Here is a 22,452-nt window from a genome sequence, read left to right on the forward strand (position 1 = left end):
CCTTTAAGTTTCCTTAATTAACTAATGGAGGTGAGCTATATTGGATAATACAAATAGCTTATGACCCTCCGAAATTTAATTGGAATGCCCTTTTAAAATTTAGATTTGAGGTGTGACGCGCCAAATAAATCTCAAATGTGTGGTCCTCATTTAATTATTTCTTTTGAATCCTTAGAATTCGAGGCGCGCCATTTAGCAAATGTTCCATGGCCCTCGCAAAGGTAAAAACGCGTAGTTGCTTTAGGCGTGTTAATTTAATAATATTACCTTCCTAAAACTCGGGTGTGCATTTCATGTGACCCAAATCCAAATCTCAACAACGTTGAATAAAATGTGTTTCGGATTGCAGGTGCATTTCATGTGGCGCGATCCAAAGACATATTTTAGAACGACGTTGAAATTTTCCTTAAAATAATTAAAAGGCGGTCTAAAGTTAAAATGCACATAGGTTTAAAAGTGCTTTAAAATCAAATAAATAGGCCAACTATAACAGTTGAGCGACCGTGCTAAAACCATGGAACTCGGGAATGCCTAATACCTTCCCCTGGGTTAACAGAATTCCTTACCCGAAATTCTGATTTGCGGACTATAATACAGAGTCAATCTTTTCCTCAATTCAGGATTTGAACCGGTGACTTGGTACACCACACAATTATCCCAAGTGGCGACTCTGAATTTAATAAATAGATAATCATGTTTTGATTGTCACTTTAATTTGAAAACTCCCTTATACACCCTTACGGGGGTGTAGGTAAAAAGGAGGTGTGAAAAAATCTACCCATCCTTTTGGAGGATCGTATTAATGCTCAGGTATTTTATATAAGGGGTTACGGGTGAGGTCTTTACCCTCAGCCATTTGATCAGGTTGTACCGTCCACGACTGTATTGAGGCTTAGTCAAGCTTCGACATCGGTCCAAAAAATCTTTCTTCACAAGCGTTGATGCAGCGAACACTACAGTCATACGGTAGTCCCAGCTACCAAAATTTCCCGAACTACATTGACCTGATTCCTGTTCAGCCCAGGATATGTAGGAAACCTCTGAAGCAAAGGTTCGGTCAAATCTTTTTCAAAAAATGCTTCACACGGAGTACTCGGACGAGCAAAAATCGCCCGCTTTATCTTTGCGCGAAAACCCTTCGTGTCTTCGTGCAAAGAGGGGCAGCTGTAAGCACGTGATTTTTGCTTCACGGACAATCGCTCCAAAAGAAAATAAAAAATAGTGACAAATGACTTCGCTGTACAATTTTTCGAGTTTTCCGTGACATGTGTTGTTAGTCATTTGTGGGTCTGTCCATTTTGCATTTAATCATTATCAAACAAAATACAAAAAATATGTATGCATTTCTAGGTTGTAATTTAACCATTTAAAAGTTTTTATATATATATGTGTGTGAATAATTGTGTTAAGTATTGATTAATGGGTATTTCAAATTCATTTTTAATTTAGTTGTATTTCAAAAATTAGAAAACAAAATAAAAAAAAGTGCAAGAAATCGGATTGGGCCTATGATATTTCAAAATTTTGAAGGCCCAAAACCAGTCCAAGTCAGCCAACCCAAGACCCATCCGCAGGTCATCGAAACGACGTCATCCAATACCAAGACTACGTCGTTTCAAGGACGGCTCATCTCAGCCGTTCCAACCAATCCAATCCAACGGCCCAGGCTCCCTGTCAGTAACCCGTTTCCAAACCCGACCCAAAAACCAGTCCGAACCAACCCCCAACCGAGGCCAAACGGTGTCGTTCCGTTCTAAGTAAAAGATCCTGGCCATCAATCTCGATGCATCCAATGGCCAGGATCTAATTACTCTTTACGTATATAAACTTGACCCTTCACCCCACGCCCCCTATCCGAACCCCACCTTTCCTCATCTTCTTCACCAAGCCTTGACACCCCCCCCCCGAAACCCTAGCAGCCGCCCTAATTTCCCATTCACCAGAACCCGGTGGCACGAACGCCGGTGACCACCCCCTTCACACCCCTGAAACATCCAACCACCCTGAGCACGAATTCACTAACCATGTACCTCGAATCACCTCCCATCGTCTCGAATCTGGATTTGAAGATTCGAGACGAAACTCGATCTATGCCGAACCTCACCATCTTCATACCAGACACTCCCCTGACCTCCCTCGTGACCAAACCAGACCTGGTTTGGTCCGAATCTACCCACAACTCCTAAAAAACCAGATCTGAAAATCCAAAACCTAGAACACGAATAGCCTTGGAATCCGGCCGGCCTTAACAGGGGTTCGAGGTCTAATAGACCTTAATCAAGGTGTTCTCATGTGAGAACACCCTGATTAAAGTTTGTTCGGCCTCAAATGGTCAAAGCTAAGTCGGACTTGGGTCATTTTGGTTTAAACTTTTCCAGTAAGTGTTCTCTTTTCTTTGTTTTAGTTTTGATTGAGTTGTTAGCATGATTTGTTGTGATTGTTTGTTATTATCTGTTATTTTTCCTAATTTCTTCCATCTCTGTCAAAGACCTTTTTATTTGGTCAATTGTTTTCTGTTTGTGTTCTGAATGTATCCTATGATAAACATGTCCGATTAGGATAGTCGTCGCATAAATAATCTATATAGGTTCCCAGTGATTGACCAAAGTTGTCCGAAGCCCTTTAGGTCCCTGTATGTATTTGTTTATATGAACGACTGATTGTTACCTGTTATAATTAGTATAGTCGACTTGATAAATGTCGTCGATTGACTTCCTACGACTGAATGTCCAAATATTCTAATTCGTACAAAGTGAACGAACCTGTTGATTGATAATTGGATGCTCGACATTGCCTAAGTTTAGCCTATAACTGCATTGTAAACAATGAAAAGAATCAGGCTAGGGCAGTCTTGAATTTGGACTTCCAGAAGTTCAAAAGGCCCTGATACTGCAGTGAGGCAGGACAGTAATAATCAAGGGCTAACAGGAGTAGTCTGGGGTTTGAAAAGAACAGAAAAACTTAGTTTAAATGAGCTGACAAGTAGGGTACTAATTTAGGATTAAACTAATGCCAATGGGGAACAAGACACAAGAGTATGGGGTTTAAAATGAATACTTAAATGAACCCATACTCTTGAACAAAAGGAATAAGCCAGGCGTGGGGAACAAATGGCTGGCATCAAAAAGATGCTTAGGCATGGGGTTTAAAGGGTATGGGCAGTCTGCAAAGGGCAGAATCCAGGCAGCTTGACTGCACTGGTTGTTTGGCTTATAAATAGGCTATTTCAGAACTTAAAAAGGAGGAGGAAGAGAAAGGAAAAAAAAACTTAGTCTTGAGAGAGGTCTTGTGAGTTAAAGGAAACTGAAAAAATATAAGGAAATTTCCAGAAATACTGTAACCAAACACTGTCTGAAAACTACAGAAGAATTCACATTGGTCAAGCTATCTTGGCCAAGTTCTGTTGTTTGCCCTGATTGAGCTGCTTGTGATTGTTGAACTGCTGGTGTTGCTGCATCGAATACTCTGTTATTTATGTTGTTTCACTACTCTTTTCTGGGATTGCTTGTTTGGTGCTCGACCATCTGTTGGTTTTCTTTGTTCTGGAAACTGTTGCTGGTTGTCTGTGGACTGTGGAAAACACTTGTGGTTGTTGGTTTGTTGTTGTGTGTCTGCTGTTGCTGTGTTTGTTGCATACTACCCAACTGATCATTCCTTTCTTCTTTTGTTCTCTATACCAGGTACACAACCAATACACTGTCAAATGTAATTGGAAAATTGAGCATGAATACAAAAAGAAAAGACCTGAAGTTGACTTTCTTACATAGATTGTTACATTAGATATCATGTACTGTATAATAATTTTCATTCCTGTGTTGACAATAGAAGTAGCCTGTATGCCAGTGTATATCAATGTAGATTAGCTGAATGATAGTTTATATATGTATGCTGATAGGTGAAAATATTCCCAATGTAATAGGTTGTATCTTAGACTTAGTTTAACTTTGTAGTACATCCTTTAATGTAGGCCAAGCATGAAAATCGTACACTACTAAGTAAGTTCTTTCCTTTCTGATAAACTGCTTCATGTAACTGGTAAACCATGTTTTAAGACAAAGAACACAGAGTCTGCAATCTCAACCTCACGAAGGTCGAGCCCAGGTCGAAACAGACCAAGCAGGCCTGCATCGAACAAACAATGGCCCAGGTCTGGTCCATCACGCATGGGCTGGATTTGGGCCCTTAATTTCTGCTCGGCCGACTGTGTACGTGGCCGTGCTTCTGATTCTGTGCAAGCACTCGGAATTCTGTTATAGATAACTTGCAAGCATGTAATTAACTAGGGTTATCTACTGTTTTCAACTAGTAGAGACAAACGCGACAAGAAACGTATTTGCTATAGGATATCCTTTTAAAGTAAGGACGAGATGAGCCTCAACAAAGAATAAAGAAAAACGCACAAATTGCGGAGCCCTCAATAAAAGTATATATTGAAGCATTCAGTCCCTAAGGTGGGTCGTTTAGCAAAACTCACGACTTCCCGGAATAATAACGCGATAGCCTCTTTAAGCGCGTATTTAATAATTTTACCTCCTTAATTCGGGTGCACATTTATGTGACCCAAATCCCAATCTCAACCGAGTCGAGATATATCGATAACCACGGGTGCATTGATGTAACGTGGTTCGAGATATGTTTTCACGACGTTGCAATTCTTGTAAAAAATAATAATAACGACAAAAGCGGTTAAAAGTTAAAATTTGCACATAAGTTCATATTTGTATAAAATCGGATAATCAAGCCGAATATAACAGTTGAGCGACCGTGCTAGAACCACGGAACTCGGGAATGCCTAACACCTTCTCCCGGGTTAACAGAATTCCTTATCCGGATTTCTGGTACGCAGACTGTAATATAGAGTCATTCTTTTCCTCGATTTGGGATTAAAATTAGTGATTTGGGACACCCTAAATCTCCCAAGTGGCGACTCTGAAATAAATAAACCAATCCCGTTTCGATTGTCCTTTAATTGGAAAAAACTCCCTTGCGCCCTCACGGGTACGGAAAAAGGAGGTGTGACAGCTCTGGCGACTCCGCTGGGGATGTGACCCAGAACCACTGGTTCAGGGTTCAAGAATTCGAGCTTAGAATAATTGTTATATTTGGCTTTATTATCTGATCTTTATTACATGTTTTGCATAACGTGCTAAATGTTGTCTTTTACCGCTTTGATATTATCTGAACTGTATATAAACTGTGCCGAAACCCTTCTCTTCTTACCTCCGGGGAGAAGCTCGCTGGTCGAGACTCCCTATTCTGTTAGTGTCAATACCTGAAATAAGAAAGAGGTCGGACAAGTTACAAAGCCGGACGATCTCGCGGGTCCCCGGTACGTAGCCCCTCCTCGACTCGAGTTGTCCGCTCGGGTACACAGTCTAGAACAAATACCTAGGGTATAAACCTAGTATAACGAAACTTCATGCCGGATCCCTAGTAGGAACATTTATTTGCATCATGTTGCATTTGACTTAGGGGGCTCAACACAGGGGTTGGGTCCGTCTAGGACAGACAACCTGTTATGAAAAGACCACCCTGCTGCATCTTATTTGTTTTGCGCATTTATTTGCTTCGGTTCCACATGCTGACCGGTTTCTAAAAAAAAAAGAAAAAAAAAATAGCAGCGTAGGGAGATAATTACTTATTTTGGAAAAATAAAGCCAATGTCCAAGTAGTGTCGAAACCTCGCCGGAATTTTTCTAAAAAAAAAAAAACAGAATAAAAGACAAAGTTGTCTTTTAGTTTGATTTATTAAAAAAAACATATAAAAATTTTTTCTTTTCTTTTCTTTTTTTTTTAAAAAAAAGGTATTTATTTAAAAGTAAAAAAAAAAATTTTTTTTTTTTTTTGAAAATTCATCATTCAAAAAATATGTTGTTTCTCTCGTAGTATCTCTTTTATAAATTCAGACTAATAGTCTAAATACTTCCTAAAAAAAAATTAGTCTTTATCTCTTTTCGAAAGAAAATAATAAAAAAAATATTCTTGCTTTCTGGGTTTAATTGATTTTCTCTATTCATGATGGGCCGAACTACGCCGGTTTGATTCTCACCGGATGTGAGATACGTGGGCAACCCTCATCGGGTTCAACCCCATTTTTGCTAAAATAGCCAAAATCAATAAAATAATAAAAAAAAAGAAGAAAAAGACGTGTCAAATTTTAAAAAAGAGTCATAAATAAGTCAGGTGATGCTGTTTTGTCATAAATAGCCGAATGTTTCCGAAAGGGACGCCGGAAGGCTGACTTTGCATAAACAGCCACCTTTGGGTCTTGTTTAGTATTTTTGTCCAGTTGACCCATACAGCCTTAAAATCTTCGTCCCCAAAGTGCTTAAAGGCCGTGTTCAAAACTTGATCCCCTTTGTAAAATATTTTTGAGTCAAGTCATTTTGTTAAAATCACCTTAATAAATGTGCAGGATGAGCACGATGGAAAATGAACATTTTTCAATAATGACCAAAATCCCTGTCAAGTTACGGCTCTGGTGGAATGATCTAGGTGTTGAAGGACAAAATGAGGTTAAGAAATATCTGAAAGGTCTCGTGGGTTTGTTGGAAATCCAGCCTCGGGGAGATATCATAAGAGCTTTAGTCACTTACTGGGACCCGACGCACAATGTTTTCCATTTCTCTGATTTTGAACTCACCCCGACTTTGGAAGAAATGGCTGGGTACATTGGAAATGCTGAACTTCCGTTGAGGCAAAAATACTTGGTCGCCCCAAGAGCTGTCACGGTACATTGGTTCCTAGATTCACTGAAGATACCCAGAACGGTCCACGACCCGGATCTGGCTGCCAGTTTTTGTACTCCATGCTTCATATATGATAGGTACGGTCATGAGGGAGGATTCAATAATCCAATCAACAAACTGTGCAGCAAAGGTATTCGTCAAAAGTGGGACAAACACAGACGGGTAGCCTTCATGATGATGTTCCCGGGCCTTCTGGTATTTCCAAGGAAAGACGGAAACATTGATTTGAAGATATCCGGGGTCGTCAGCACTTTACTCACGCAAAGTGATAGTACTCTCGTGCCTATGTTGGTATCTGACATCTTTCGAGCTCTTACAGCCTGTAAAGCTGGAGGAAATTTCTTCGAAGGTTGTAACTTGCTCCTACAAATGTGGATGACCGAGCACCTCTGCCATCGTTCCGAGATTTTGAGCCATGGTTCCCCGGAAAAGACTTGCATAGAAGAATTTTACACGAGAACCAAAGAGATTAGTTTGCCCAAAGGAGTCATGGCATGGACCTCGTTCTTTCAAGCTCTTACTGCCAGCCAAATACAATGGACACTGGGATGGTTGCCTGTTGACGAGGTCACATATATGCCGGCAGCTAAAACCCATTTCTTACTGATAGGGCTTAAGAGCATTCAACCTTATGCACCCTGCCGAGTTTTGAGACAGCTCGGAAGATGCCAGACAGTACCTTATGAGGAAGATCTTAGCACTCAAGCAGTTGAGATAAGTCCTAACGGACAGTTTCCAGAAGCGAAAATTCGCCAAATCTGGAGTGAGTGTCAATATTTGAAATCAGATACTTGCGTGCGGGATCGAGCCAAAGGGGAGACGGCGCCAGCTTACCTGGCATGGTATAGAAGGGAACTTGAGCATGAAAGGCCGGCTAAGAGACCCCACATCCTGAATTTCGCTGAAACATCGCAAAAACAATGGGATTGGCTAGCAAAAGAAAGAGGCTATTGCGCCGAAATCAGCAGGTTGAAGCAACAAGTGGAAAGCTTGAAATATGAGCACAATGTGCAAGTTGCTACCAATCTGGGAGAGCGGAACAGGTTAATTCAGGAAAACGAAATGCTCAGAGCCCAGATCAAACAGATAAGGGTGGATGCGGATAAACAGCCAAGGCGTCGATCAGACGAGCAGCTGATAAAAAGGCTAAAAAGTGAAATCAGGGAATGGCAAGATGGTTTGGAGAAATCCGAAAACGTCATAGCAGAGCTCAGGGCACAGTGGGATACAAGAGCAGATAAGCATCGCCGATACCTGAATCAATTGGAAGGCGACCACGAGAAAATTGTTGCTAAAATGAAGAGAGAGATGGCTACACTTGAAATCAAAGCAGTTAATCAGGCCAAGGATCTCCAAATTGAGAGCAGATACTGGTACGACTTGTTGGCCCGAATGAAGTTAGAAGTACGACAACTGAAGAATCAGCATATCCAGGATGCTCAGGTATTCAAGATGTGCAGCGATCAGATAAAATGCCTACTTATAGAGAAGAAGCAAACCAGAAATAGGATCAAGGCCATTGCACATGCCATCACCCGACGATGTCTACGATGTGAGAACATGACCAGCGTTACCGTCCTCTCGGCAGTGATGAGTTATGTCAAGCAGACCATGCATGAGCTGGAGCAACTTGAGAGGGATCTCGCACCTAGGACCGCGGCAAGGCCGAACGACGCCCCGCGGACACCAATTTTCAAAACCATAATGTACTCATAAGTCAAAGTCTGTATCTTAGCACTTTTTGCTTGTTTCTTTTAGGGTGATTTCTGGTCTATTTTTGAGTCTAGGCTTATTTTCAAAGTTTGCTCTTTCGTTTGCAAAATGTAGTTTGTAAAAGGCCCTTTCAACAATAAAAGGTTGTTTGCTTTTACGCTCATTTGTGCAGAACTACGCCTGGTCTGATTTGCGCGGGGACGTGATACGTAGGCAATCCCCATAAGATTCGACCGCTCTTAATAAAGAAGGAAAAGAAAATACAAAAAGGTAAAATAACAGAAAAGGGTACAAATGAGCAAGCCGGGACGACGCATGTTGTTTGAAGCAAAGCATGTAGAAACAGTTAACTGCCTAGGAGCATTGCATCCTCTATGTGTTATGATCAAATTTGTTAAGCTCTAACGCTAACAAAGTTTGTTGTTGTCTATACCAGACAAGTTAGTTGTTAAAGAACTCTGGCAACACACTCCTACCAAACCAGATCCAAAGGACCGATAGCAACAAGCATGACTACCTCAGAGAATAGTAATGAGGAAGAGAGGCCGATGAGCCAGTTGTTGAAAGAGGCGATGGAAAAGATTGAAAGGATGGGACAAGAGATGAGTGCAATGCAGCTAGCCATAGCCAAAACACAAAAGAGCCCTGAAACACTGGGACACATGCCAGAATACCCTCACTCCGGCCCTTCCACAAGCCGCCCAAATCCTCTTTATCATCAAGAAAGAAGCCCTCATGATTCCCAAGCTCCACCACCCCATCAACCTCTCCCAACACCCAATATTCCTATTTTTGTGGGACCAACATCAGCCCCTTTGCAAAGAACGACCAGTGAGCCATTGTTTCAGGCTCACGATACACAATACTATCCACCTGAGCCTACGTTTCATGCCCCCGAACCACAGGCTTACAGTCCACATTTGGAAGTGCCGGCAGAGATTGAAAAGTCAGCTAAGGCCCCTGAACAAGATGAAGTATTGAGAAAATTCAAAAGCCTGGAGCAGTCCTTCAGGAACCTGCACGGTTTGGGCAACCAGGTCAGCGTAGCATACAAAGATCTGTGCCCTTTCCCAGACGTCCAACTCCCGGCTGGGTTTAAGATGCCTAAGTTTGATTTATATGAAGGACACGGTGATCCCATGGCACATTTGCGGGGATTCTGTAGCAAAATGAGAGGGGCAGGCGGCAAGGATGAGCTGCTGATAGCTTATTTCGGCCAAAGTCTGAGCGGATCTGCACTAGAATGGTATACCAGGCAGGATTCCAGTAGGTGGTATACTTGGGACGATCTGGCGCAGGCTTTTGCAGGTCATTTCCAGTACAATCTCGAGATAGTCCCTGACCGTCTCACATTGTTAAGAACTGGGAAGAAACCCGGGGAAAGTTTTCGTGAGTTCGGGTTCCGCTGGAGAGAACAAGCAGCTAGAGTCGATCCTCCCATGAGAGAGGGAGAGATGGTGGACTATTTCTTGCAAACATTGGATCCAACCTACTTTGGCCACTTGGTGACAACAGTTGGAAAATCTTTCAACGAGGTGGTCAAGATAGGGGTCATGATAGAAGAGGGTCTGAAGTCTGACAAAATCTTGAACTTTTCGGCACTCAAGGCCACAACCCAGGCTATTCAAAGCGGCACGGGAGGTGCGCTGAGAAGAAAGAAAGAAGAGGTTGCCACGATCGAGGCAGGCAGTTGGTCCAGGGCTGGCAGGCCACACTACAACCAACCCAGACCTCACAGGTCAAACTACCCATACAACCCACCACAAAATTTCTATCCACCTCGAGAACCACATTGTTCCGTACACCAGGCCCAGGCATACACCCAGCCTCCGGTTCGCCCGCAATGGCGCGCGTCGTCTCCCCAGAACATATATGCACCACCACAAAACACCTATCCCCCACCAAGGGCGTATAGAAACCCTTCAGGGGCAGGCTTTCGGGGAAATCCAGATGCTAGGAATGACAGGTTGCGGAAATAGAAAACTTTCACGGAGTTGGGAGAAACCTACACCGCTTTGTTCCACAAGCTGAGGCAATTGGGTTTGGTTAGTCCTGTCCAAACTCGAGAACCAAATCCCCCACCTCAGAATTTGGATCGATCAATAAGTTGTGAATACTGTTCAGGGATGCTCGGGCACGATACCGAGAAGTGTTGGAAATTGAGGCATGCCATACAGGATCTTATTGACACCAATAAGATCGAGGTCCAGACACTGGAGGCTCCTAACATCAACCAGAACCCACTACCAGCGCACCACGAGACTCATATGATTGAGTTGGTATACGAGGGAGGAGAGTTGAGAAAACCCTCACAAACAGTGATGATGATCCAGGCCACCCCGAAATAAGTCTCAACCAGCGGGGGAACAAGGGTACAGTCACAGGGAGAGAGCGTCAAGCCAGTAGTGATATTGGGAAAGAGCCCATCCGCCATAACAAGCAAACCCGAGCCAAACAAGTTGGTAATATCAGGGATTTCGCCCGCACCTGCAGTTGTGTTGAAGGGGGCATATAGAGAACTGGTAACCATAAAGCCTGTGGTCCAGCTGTCGATGATTGATAGCAAGGCTGTGCCTTGGAAATATGAAAAGGCGGTGGTGATGTATAAAGGAAAACAGGTGGAAGAAGTTAGTTGTGAAGCGCAAGGGCTGACTCGATAAGGTCGATGTTTCGCTCCAGTGAAACTAAGGAGAACCAACCCAGCTGCAACCAAGAAACCTGTGTCCGAAGAAGAGGCTGAGGAGTTCCTGAGGAAGATGAAAGTACAGGACTATTCTGTGGTCGAACAGCTCAGAAAAACACCGGCCCAGATCTCACTGCTGTCATTACTGATCCATTCTGAGGAGCATCGTCGGGCCCTGATGAAGATATTGAATGAAGCTCATGTACCCAATGAGATTTCTGTAAACCACCTGGAAACCATTGCCAACAAGATTTTCGAGGTGAACAGGGTGACATTCTCAGATGATGACCTGCCGATGGAAGGTACGGAGCATAATAAAGCTCTATACCTAGATGTCAAATGTGAAGACTCGGTGGTAACTCGAGTATTGGTGGATAACGGCTCAAGTGCCAATATTTGTCCACTATCTACCCTGAACCAGTTAAAAATTGACCAGAGAAGGATCCACAAGAACAGTATCTGTGTCCGAGGGTTCGACGGAAACGGAACAGCCACTGTGGGGGATGTTGTACTTGAACTGACCATCGGTCCAGTCCTGTTTACCATGGAATTCCAGGTGTTAGACGCCACAGTATCTTACAACCTGCTGTTAGGACGACCATGGATTCATGCAGCCAAAGCAATACCCTCCACCCTACATCAGATGGTGAAGTTCGAGTGGGAAAGACAAGAGGTCGTGCTACACGGCGAGGACCCGGCGTGCACCATGGGTGGCGCCATTGTACCTTTCATAGAGACCGCTGACAACAAAGGCCCTTGGGTCTACCAGATTTTCGATACAGGGTCGGCCAACAAAATTTCTGAAGGAGAGATCATCTCACACCCTAGGGTAGCTGCCGCGACAGTCATGATGGTCTCAGAAATGCTGGGTAATGGATTTGTGCCGGGAAAGGGCCTAGGAGCCGAGCTTCAGGGGATTGTCCAACCTGTCACCTTGCCTAAAAATCTGGAAACTTTCGGATTGGGGTTCAAACCAACCGCAGCAGATAGGAAGCAAGCGCGAAAAATGAAGAAGAGGGTTTGGTTTCTACCCAAACCAGTGCCACGTCTCTCAAGGTCTTTTGTTAAAGCAAGTGCCAAGTGGTCATCGGTCCCAAAGATTCTAGGACCATTGATCAGTATAAATGAGGACCTGAATCAGAGATTTGAGAGGCTATTTGCTGATGTCAGTGTGGTAGAAGTTGGAGAAGGTTCCAGCAGAACAGAGATACAGTTTGTGGGGCCTGAGGCCAAAACCAACAATTGGACTGTTACTCCTCTTCCTGTTCGAGGGGAGTCTTGGTAGTAGGCTTTGATTTATGTTTTGTTTGTTTTGTTTTGTTCGGATTATTCCAGGCTGTAATCCAAATTTTACGTTTGTCTTGTAAAAGTGTGAACCCTTTTATCCCGCAAGTTTAATAAAGTTCTCTCTTTTTTGTCCTATTTTAATTTTTGCTTTGTTCTTTTTCTTTCTGAACAGTTCTCTTTTTACTGGTTCTAATGACATGGCATGCACAGAGGATCTTCGACCTAGTCTAATAAATCAATCTGAATCCGACTCAATGATGCAAGAGGTCGTTTGTGACGATGAATCTGAATGTGACGAAGGTGAAGCCTTCGAAGAGATAAACCGAGAACTGTGTCAATTTGAAGAGAAACCCAAGCCTAACCTAAATGACACTGAGGCTGTGAATCTAGGAGACGCTAATAACGTCCAAGAGACCAAAATTAGCATCCACATTGAGCCGAATGTCAGGGAAGAATTGATCAAAACCCTCATGGAATTCAAAGATGTTTTTGCATGGTCATATGACGATATGTCGGGATTAAGCACTAATTTGGTGGTTCACAAATTGCCTACTGACCCGGCATACCCTCCGGTCAAGCAAAAACTAAGGAAATTTAAAACAGAAATGAGTGTAAAAATCAAAGAAGAAGTGATTAAGCAGTTACAGGCGAAGGTCATTCGGGTCACTCGATATCCCGAGTGGTTGGCCAATGTGGTACCAGTCCCGAAGAAGGATGGGAAAATCAGGGTGTGCGTCGACTACCGCAACCTCAACAAAGCAAGTCCCAAGGACAATTTTCCGTTACCCAACATTCATATCCTGATCGATAATTGCGCGGGGCTCGAGATCGGATCCTTTGTGGATTGCTATGCGGGTTATCATCAGATCCTAATGGACGAGGAAGATGCGGAAAAGACAGCGTTTATTACGCCATGGGGAACCTACTGCTATCGGGTAATGCCGTTCGGATTGAAGAACGCCGGGGCAACGTACATGCTAGCAATGAATGCTGTGTTTCATGACATGATACACAAAGAAATCGAGGTGTACGTCGATGATGTGATCATCAAATCTTGGCATCAGGAGGACCATGTAGCAGACCTAAGGAGATTTTTCCAAAGACTCCAAAGGTATGATATCAAGCTCAACCCGGCCAAATGCGCTTTTGGGGTTCCATCAGGAAAGCTGCTAGGATTCATCGTCAGTCGACGGGGGATTGAGTTAGACCCATCCAAAATTGAATCCATCCGAGATTTGCCACCGCCAAGGAACAAAACAGAGGTAATGAGTTTGCTGGGTAGACTCAATTACATCAGCAGGTTCATCACCCAACTCACAGCAACTTGTGAGCCCATATTTCGGTTGCTGAGAAAGGATGCTGCGGTAGGTTGGACGGCAGAGTGTCAGGAGGCCTTCGACCAAATCAAAGGGTATCTGTCTAATCCACCCGTATTGGTCCCGCCTAAGCCTGGGAAGCCCTTAATTCTTTACCTGACGGTCTTGGAAAATTCATTTGGTTGTGTACTGGGGCAACATGATGACACAGGAAGGAAGGAGCAGGCCATCTACTATCTTAGCAAGAAATTCACAGTACATGAGGTCAAGTACACTCAACTCGAGAAAACATGTTGCGCCCTAACTTGGGTAGCTCAGAAGTTGAAGCACTACCTGTCTTCATATACTACTTATCTCATATCCCGTTTGGACCCATTGAAGTATATCTTTCAGAAACCTATGCCTACGGGAAGATTAGCAAAATGGCAAATTCTGCTCACAGAGTTTGATATCGTCTATGTGACGAGGACAGCCATGAAAGCCCAGGCGCTGGCCGATCATTTGGCAGAGAATCCCGTTGATGAAAAGTACGAGCCTTTAAGAACATATTTTCCCGATGAGGAGGTAATGCATACAAATGAGATGGAATTAACTGAGGAATTGGGTTGGAAGCTTTTCTTCGATGGAGCTGCAAACGCAAAAGGGGTTGGAAGAGGAGCAGTACTCATTTCTGAAACAGGACGCCATTATCCTGTTACGGCTCAACTACGCTTCTATTGCACCAATAATATGGCCGAGTATGAAGCTAGCATTTTGGGTCTGCGCTTAGCTGCAGACATGGATGTCCAAGACGTCTTGGTCTTGGGAGACTCGGACCTCTTGGTACATCAGATTCAGGGTGAATGGGAAATGCGAGATCTAAAGCTCATACCATACCGACAATGCTTGCATGATCTGAGCAAGCGATTTCGGTCGGTGAAGTTCAAACATATCCCGTGAGTTCACAATGAGGTTGCGGATGCCTTGGCCACCTTAGCATCAATGTTGCACCACCCTGACAAAATGTATGTTTATCCTCTGCACATCCAGGTCCATGATCAGCACGCTTATTGCAACGCCGTAGAAGAGGAACCAGATGGCGAACCCTGGTTTCATGATATCAAGGAATACCTCAGAAGGGGGATATATCCAGAACAGGCCACTAGAGACCAAAAGAGAGCCATTCGGCGTTTGTCGAATGGTTTCTTCCTTAGCGGAGGAGTATTGTACAAAAGAACCCCGGATTTGGGATTGTTTAGATGCATAGATGCCGTTCAAGCCACAACGGTTGTGGCAGAGGTACATGTTGGAGTTTGTTAACCACACATGAGTGGGTATGTATTGGCAAGGAAGATCCTTCGAACAGGGTGTTATTGGCTCACCATGGAACACAATTGTATCACTTTCGTGAGGAAATGCCATCAGTGCCAGATACATGGAGATTTGATTCATTCTCCGCCAACAGAGTTACATACGATGACAGCACCCTGGCCGTTTGTGGCATGGGGCATGGATGTCATTGGGCCCATCGAGCCGGCAGCATCCAACGGTCATAGGTTCATTCTAGTGACCATTGATTACTTCACCAAATGGGTTGAGGCTAAAACCTTCAAGTCAGTAACCAAAAAGGCAGTGGTGGTCTTTGTTCACTCCCATATCATCTGCAGATTTGGAATCCCAAAAGTGATCATCACGGATAACGGTGCGAATCTTAACAGCAGCCTGATGAGAGAGGTATGCCAACAATTCAAGATTACCCACCGCAATTCCACCCCATATCGTCCCAAGGCGAATGGAGCGGTCGAAGCAGCCAATAAGAACATCAAGAAGATACTGCGAAAGATGGTGGAAGGATCCAGACAATGGCACGAAAGGTTACCTTTTGCTTTGTTGGGTTACCGCACTACCGTCCGGACTTCCATAGTTACAACTCCTTATTTGTTGGTGTACGGGACTGAGGCTGTAATACCGGCAGAGGTCGAAATTCCATCCCTCCGGATTGTCGCTGAGGCCGGGATTGATGATGAGGAATGGGTCAAAGCTCGATTGGAACAGTTGAGCTTGATAGATGAGAAAAGATTGACAGCAGTGTGCCATGGTCAGCTATACTAGAAGAGAATGGCGAGAACATATAATAAGAAGGTGCGCCCTAGGAAGTTTGAAGTAGGGCAGCAGGTATTGAAGAAGATCCTCCCACATCCGGTCGAGGCAAAAGGCAAATTCGCCCCAAATTGGCAAGGGCCTTATATCGTGACCAGAGTATTGTCCAATGGTTCTTTGTGTTTGACAGATATCGAGGGGAGATGTGTCGACATGGCTATCAATTCTGATGCAGTCAAGAGATATCATACGTAATTTCTTTAATTATGGCAATTTTGGTTCGTTTGTTTGTATTTGGCATTTATTGGATAATGAGATGGCGGAGGCAATTCTTTCTTCTATCCATACACTTTTAACCCTTGCTTCCCCTTTTGAGCCTTAAGTTATTCTTTCATACCCCTCTTTTGGAATCACTAATGGAAAAGACATGAAAAAAAAGGAAAAAAAGGAAAAAAAAAATCTTTAAAGGAAAATGAAAAGAAGGAGAAATGAAAAGAAGGAGAAAGAAAAGAAAAAAAAAAGAAGAAGATAAAATCATATGAAATACAAAACCGTGGGAACTACGTTTGACTTGATTCCTCAAAGAGGATACGTAGGCGCCTCACGGCTCGGTCATAGTGTGCATCATAGTGTATATAGGATGCATAATGTACATAGGGTGCATAAGAGGCACAGTGTGCGTAACGCACATAGCTCAACATAAGTGTAAAAAATAAAATTCCCCAAGCAAGAAAACTAGGGCAGAGGTTATGTTTAAGTTCCAACAAAGGTTTGATTCCAAAAGTTGTAGCAGATCACCCATCAAATTATTTCATTTTTTGATAGCCTTTCTTTAACCCCACACCAAAACCAACATCGATGCCCAAAAGACCTCCCGATCAATATCAAAGATATACCAAGTCAGGCAAATAGGGTCAGGAATAATACGCCGATCCCCAGCAAAGGAGAGGATCATAAGACTGGGAAGGAATTGATGATCAAAGGAATCCCCAGAGGAGAGGGTCGTATCGACAACACCCCGATTCCTCGATGAAAAATAAAATGAGAGAGTCTTATCGGTGAAAACCCTCACAGGCACCGAAAGGCGACATAAGATGAAGAATAAAATGAGAGAGTCTTATCGGTGAAAACCTTCACAGGCACCGAAAGGCGACGTAAGATGAGAGATATGAAATGAGAGAGTCTTATTGGTGGAAACCTTCACAGGCACCATAAGGCGCCGGGAGATGAGAGAAAAGAGAGAGTCTCATTAGTGAAAACCCCTCGAAGGGCACTATGAGGCGACAAGACAGATCAACAAAAAGCGACCACATTCGCAATGGACACTCATTTATCATCCCCAGCAAGTCAGACCATCGGGCAAATCGATTGATACAAATAGACTGGGTCGGGAATCTATGGTGAACGTCATGATCACGGGGACCAGTCATGTCCTCCAGATAAGTTCTTTTGAGTTTCTTCTCCCACCAAATATTGGTTCAGAAAGATTTTCTCCCTTTTCTATCTTTTATTTCTCTTCCTAAAAAAAAATTGTCTTGAAAAGAATTTTTTAAAGCTTACTACCAGAGACAGAAGGGGAATTCATCCAATGTAGGATAACACAAACAGTCTTAAAGGCCGGCCCCAGGCAATGCAATGATCGTGCCTGGCAGTTTTGGAGGAAGTAAGCTCCTAAAAGGAGTGATTTCGGGAGTAAAAACAGACTCCCACAGCATGTGCTTAAAGAGAAAGCAGGAAAGGGGATAAATTGAAAACCAGCCCCAGCAGGAAAACAAAGGATTGATGATGGCAGCAAGACGCAACACCAGGGAAATCACCAAAAACCGGGGCAGAAACTTTTCTGCCGATTGTCGAAATTTTCTCGGAAGAACGGGGAAACAATTTCAATACTTTTAAGTTCTAGGTCACCCACCAGTATAATGCGGGAATATATTTAAGTTCTAGGTCGCCCACCAGTATAATGCGGGAATACATTTAAGTTCTAGGTCGCCCACCAGTATAATGCGGGAATACATTTAAGTTCTAGGTCGCCCACCAGTATAATGCGGGAATACATTTAAGTTCTAGGTCGCCCACCAGTATAATGCGGGAATGCATTTAAGTTCTAGGTCGCCCACCTGTATAATGCGGGAATACATTTAAGTTCTAGGTCGCCCACCAGTATAATGCGGGAATACATTTAAGTTCTAGGTCGCCCACCAGTATAATGCGGGAATACATTTAAGTTCTAGGTCGCCCACCAGTATAATGCGGGAATACATTTAAGTTCTAGGTCGCCCACCAGTAAAATGCGGGAATACATTTAAGTTTTAGGTCGCCCACCAGTAAAATGCGGGAATACATTTAAGTTCTAGGTCGCCCACCAGTATAATGCGGGAATACATTTAAGTTCTAGGTCGCCCACCAGTATAATGCGGGAATACATTTAAGTTCTAGGTCGCCCACCAGTATAATGCGGGAATACATTTAAGTTCTAGGTCGCCCACCAGTATAATGCGGGAATACATTTAAGTTCTAGGTCGCCCACCAGTATAATGCGGGAATACATTTAAGTTCTAGGTCGCCCACCAGTATAATGCGGGAATACATTTAAGTTCTAGGTCGCCCACCAGTATAATGCGAGAATACATTTAAGTTCTAGGTCGCCCACCAGTATAATGCGGGAATACATTTAAGTTCTAGGTCACCCACTAGTATAATGCGGGAATACATTTAAGTTCTAGATTTTGGAATCAGTAACCCCACCTGAAGGCGGAAGGTTACAATAGAGATCCCCAAGCAGGAAACAATAAAATCCCCAGCACCAAGAAGCAGAAGGCTGCAAAGGCAAGCGCGCGATTCAAAAGGAAGAAGGAACGCGTTTCAAAAGAGGCAGTTTGGGAACGTTATAGCATGCCCAACATAACAATTTTGATGAAGAAAGCCATACCACCGAAGAAACCATTGAAAGGCTTAAAGAAGAGAGCCATGTTCCCAGCAGAGCAAGCGAAGGGATGAAAACTGGCATTCAGAAAAGGCGAAGGACCAGTATCATCCCCCAAGTTCACAAAATAAAGGCATCAGAGGAAAACGTTAGCCGACAAGAAAGCAAGGCAACAAGAACAAGTTGAAGATAGATGAGACCTCATGATCCATAGTCTAGCTTAGCTTCTTGTTTTTCCTTTCAGAACAATGTTACAGGGAGATCGGTTGAGCGGTAGCATCCTACAGCAGCATGCAACAGCGCACAACAGCAGCGAGCACTACAATCACACGGTAGTCCCAGCTACCAAAATTTCCCGAACTATATTGACCTGATTCCTGTTCAGCCCAGGATATGTAGGAAACCTTTGAAGCAAAGGTTCGGTCAAATCTTTTTCAAAAATGCTTCACACGGAGTACTCGGACGAGCAAAAATCGCCCGCTTTATCTTTGCGCGAAAACCCTTCGTGTCTTCGTGCAAAGAGGGGCAGCTGTAAGCACGTGATTTTTGCTTCACGGACAATCGCTCCAAAAGAAAATAAAAAATAGTGACAAATGACTTCGCTGTACAATTTTTCGAGTTTTCCGTGACATGTGTTGTTAGTCATTTGTGGGTCTGTCCATTTTGCATTTAATCATTATCAAACAAAATACAAAAAATATGTATGCATTTCTAGGTTGTAATTTAACCATTTAAAAGTTTTTATATATATGTGTGTGTGAATAATTGTGTTAAGTATTGATTAATGGGTATTTCAAATTCATTTTTAATTTAGTTGTATTTCAAAAATTAGAAAACAAAATAAAAAAAAGTGCAAGAAATCGGATTGGGCCTATGATATTTCAAAATTTTGAAGGCCCAAAACCAGTCCAAGTCAGCCAACCCAAGACCCATCCGCAGGTCATCGAAACGACGTCGTCCAATACCAAGACTACGTCGTTTCAAGGACGGCTCATCTCAGTCGTTCCAACCAATCCAATCCAACGGCCCAGGCTCCCTGTCAGTAACCCGTTTCCAAACCCGACCCAAGAACCAGTCCGAACCAACCCCCAACCAAGGCCAAACGTTGTCGTTCCGTTCTAAGTAAAAGATCCTGGCCATCAATCTCGATGCATCCAACGGCCAGGATCTAATTACTCTTTACGTATATAAACTTGACCCTTCACCCCACGCCCCCTATCCGAACCCCACCTTTCCTCATCTTCTTCACCAAGCCTTGACACCCCCCCCCCAGAAACCCTAGCAGCCGCCCTAATTTCCCATTCACCAGAACCCGGCGGCACGAACACCGGTGACCACCCCCTTTACACCCCTGAAACATCCAACCACCCTGAGCACGAATTCACTAACCATGTACCTCGAATCACCTCTCATCGTCTCGAATCTGGATTTGAAGATTCGAGACAAAACTCGATCTATGCCAAACCTCACCATCTTCATACCAGACACTCCCCTGACCTCCCTCGTGACCAAACCAGACCTGGTTTGGTCTGAATCTACCCACAACTCCTAAAAAACCAGATCTGAAAATCCAAAACCTAGAACACGAATAGCCTTGGAATCCGGCCGGCCTTAACAGGGGTTCGAGGTCTAATAGACCTTAATCAAGGTGTTCTCATGTGAGTACACCCTGATTAAAGTTTGTTCGGCCTCAAATGGTCAAAGCTAAGTCGGACTTGGGTCATTTTGGTTTAAACTTTTCCAGTAAGTGTTCTCTTTTCTTTGTTTTAGTTTTGATTGAGTTGTTAGCATGATTTGTTGTGATTGTTTGTTATTATCTGTTATTTTTCCTAATTTCTTCCATCTCTGTCAAAGATCTTTTTATTTGGTCAATTGTTTTCTGTTTGTGTTCTGAATGTATCCTATGATAAACATGTCCGATTAGGATAGTCGTCGCATAAATAATCTATATAGGTTCCCAGTGATTGACCAAAGTTGTCCGAAGCCCTTTAGGTCCCTGTATGTATTTGTTTATATGAACGACTGATTGTTACCTGTTATAATTAGTATAGTCGACTTGATAAATGTCGTCGATTGACTTCCTACGACTGAATGTCCAAATATTCTAATTCGTACAAAGTGAACGAACCTGTTGATTGATAATTGGATGCTCGACATTGCCTAAGTTTAGCCTATAACTGCATTGTAAACAATGAAAAGAATCAGGCTAGGGCAGTCTTGAATTTGGACTTCCAGAAGTTCAAAAGGCCCTGATACTGCAGTGAGGCAGGACAGTAATAATCAAGGGCTAAACAGGGGTAGTCTGGGGTTTGAAAAGAACAGAAAAACTTAGTTTAAATGAGCTGACAAGTAGGGTACTAATTTAGGATTAAACTAATGCCAATGGGGAACAAGACACAAGAGTATGGGGTTTAAAATGAATACTTAAATGAACCCATACTCTTGAACAAAAGGAATAAGCCAGGCGTGGGGAACAAATGGCTGGCATCAAAAAGATGCTTAGGCATGGGGTTTAAAGGGTATGGGCAGTCTGCAAAGGGCAGAATCCAGGCAGCTTGACTGCACTGGTTGTTTGGCTTATAAATAGGCTATTTCAGAACTTAAAAAGGAGGAGGAAGAGAAAGGAAAAAAAAACTTAGTCTTGAGAGAGGTCTTGTGAGTTAAAGGAAACTGAAAAAATATAAGGAAATTTCCAGAAATACTGTAACCAAACACTGTCTGAAAACTACAGAAGAATTCACATTGGTCAAGCTGTCTTGGCCAAGTTCTGTTGTTTGCCCTGATTGAGCTGCTTGTGATTGTTGAACTGCTGGTGTTGCTGCATCGAATACTCTGTTATTTCTGTTGTTTCACTACTCTTTTCTGGGATTGTTTGTTTGGTGCTCGACCATCTGTTGGTTTTCTTTGTTCTGGAAACTGTTGCTGGTTGTCTGTGGACTGTGGAAAACACTTGTGGTTGTTGGTTTGTTGTTGTGTATCTGTTGTTGCTGTGTTTGTTGCATACTACCCAGCTGATCATTCCTTTCTTCTTTTGTTCTCTATACCAGGTACACAACCAATACACTGTCAAATGTAATTGGAAAATTGAGCATGAATACAAAAAGAAAAGACCTGAAGCTGACTTTCTTACATAGATTGTTATATTAGATATCATGTACTGTATAATAATTTTCATTCCTGTGTTGACAATAGAAGTAGCCTGTATGCCAGTGTATATCAATGTAGATTAGCTGAATGATAGTTTATATATGTATGCTGATAGGTGAAAATATTCCCAATGTAATAGGTTGTATCTTAGACTTAGTTTAACTTTGTAGTACATCCTTTAATGTAGGCCAAGCATGAAAATCGTACACTACTAAGTAAGTTCTTTCCTTTCTGATAAACTGCTTCATGTAACTGGTAAACCATGTTTTAAGACAAAGAACACAGAGTCTGCAATCTCAACCTCACGAAGGTCGAGCCCAGGTCGAAACAGACCAAGCAGGCCTGCATCGAACAAACAATGGCCCAGGTCTGGTCCATCACGCATGGGCTGGATTTGGGCCCTTAATTTCTACTCGGCCGACTGTGTACGTGGCCGTGCTTCTGATTTTGTGCAAGCACTCGGAATTCTGTTATAGATAACTTGCAAGCATGTAATTAACTAGGGTTATCTACTGTTTTCAACTAGTAGAGACAAACGCGACAAGAAACGTATTT

This window comes from Nicotiana tabacum, chromosome 16, assembly GCF_000715075.1.
Source record: "Nicotiana tabacum cultivar K326 chromosome 16, ASM71507v2, whole genome shotgun sequence".
In the NCBI taxonomy this organism is placed as follows: Eukaryota; Viridiplantae; Streptophyta; class Magnoliopsida; order Solanales; family Solanaceae; genus Nicotiana; species Nicotiana tabacum.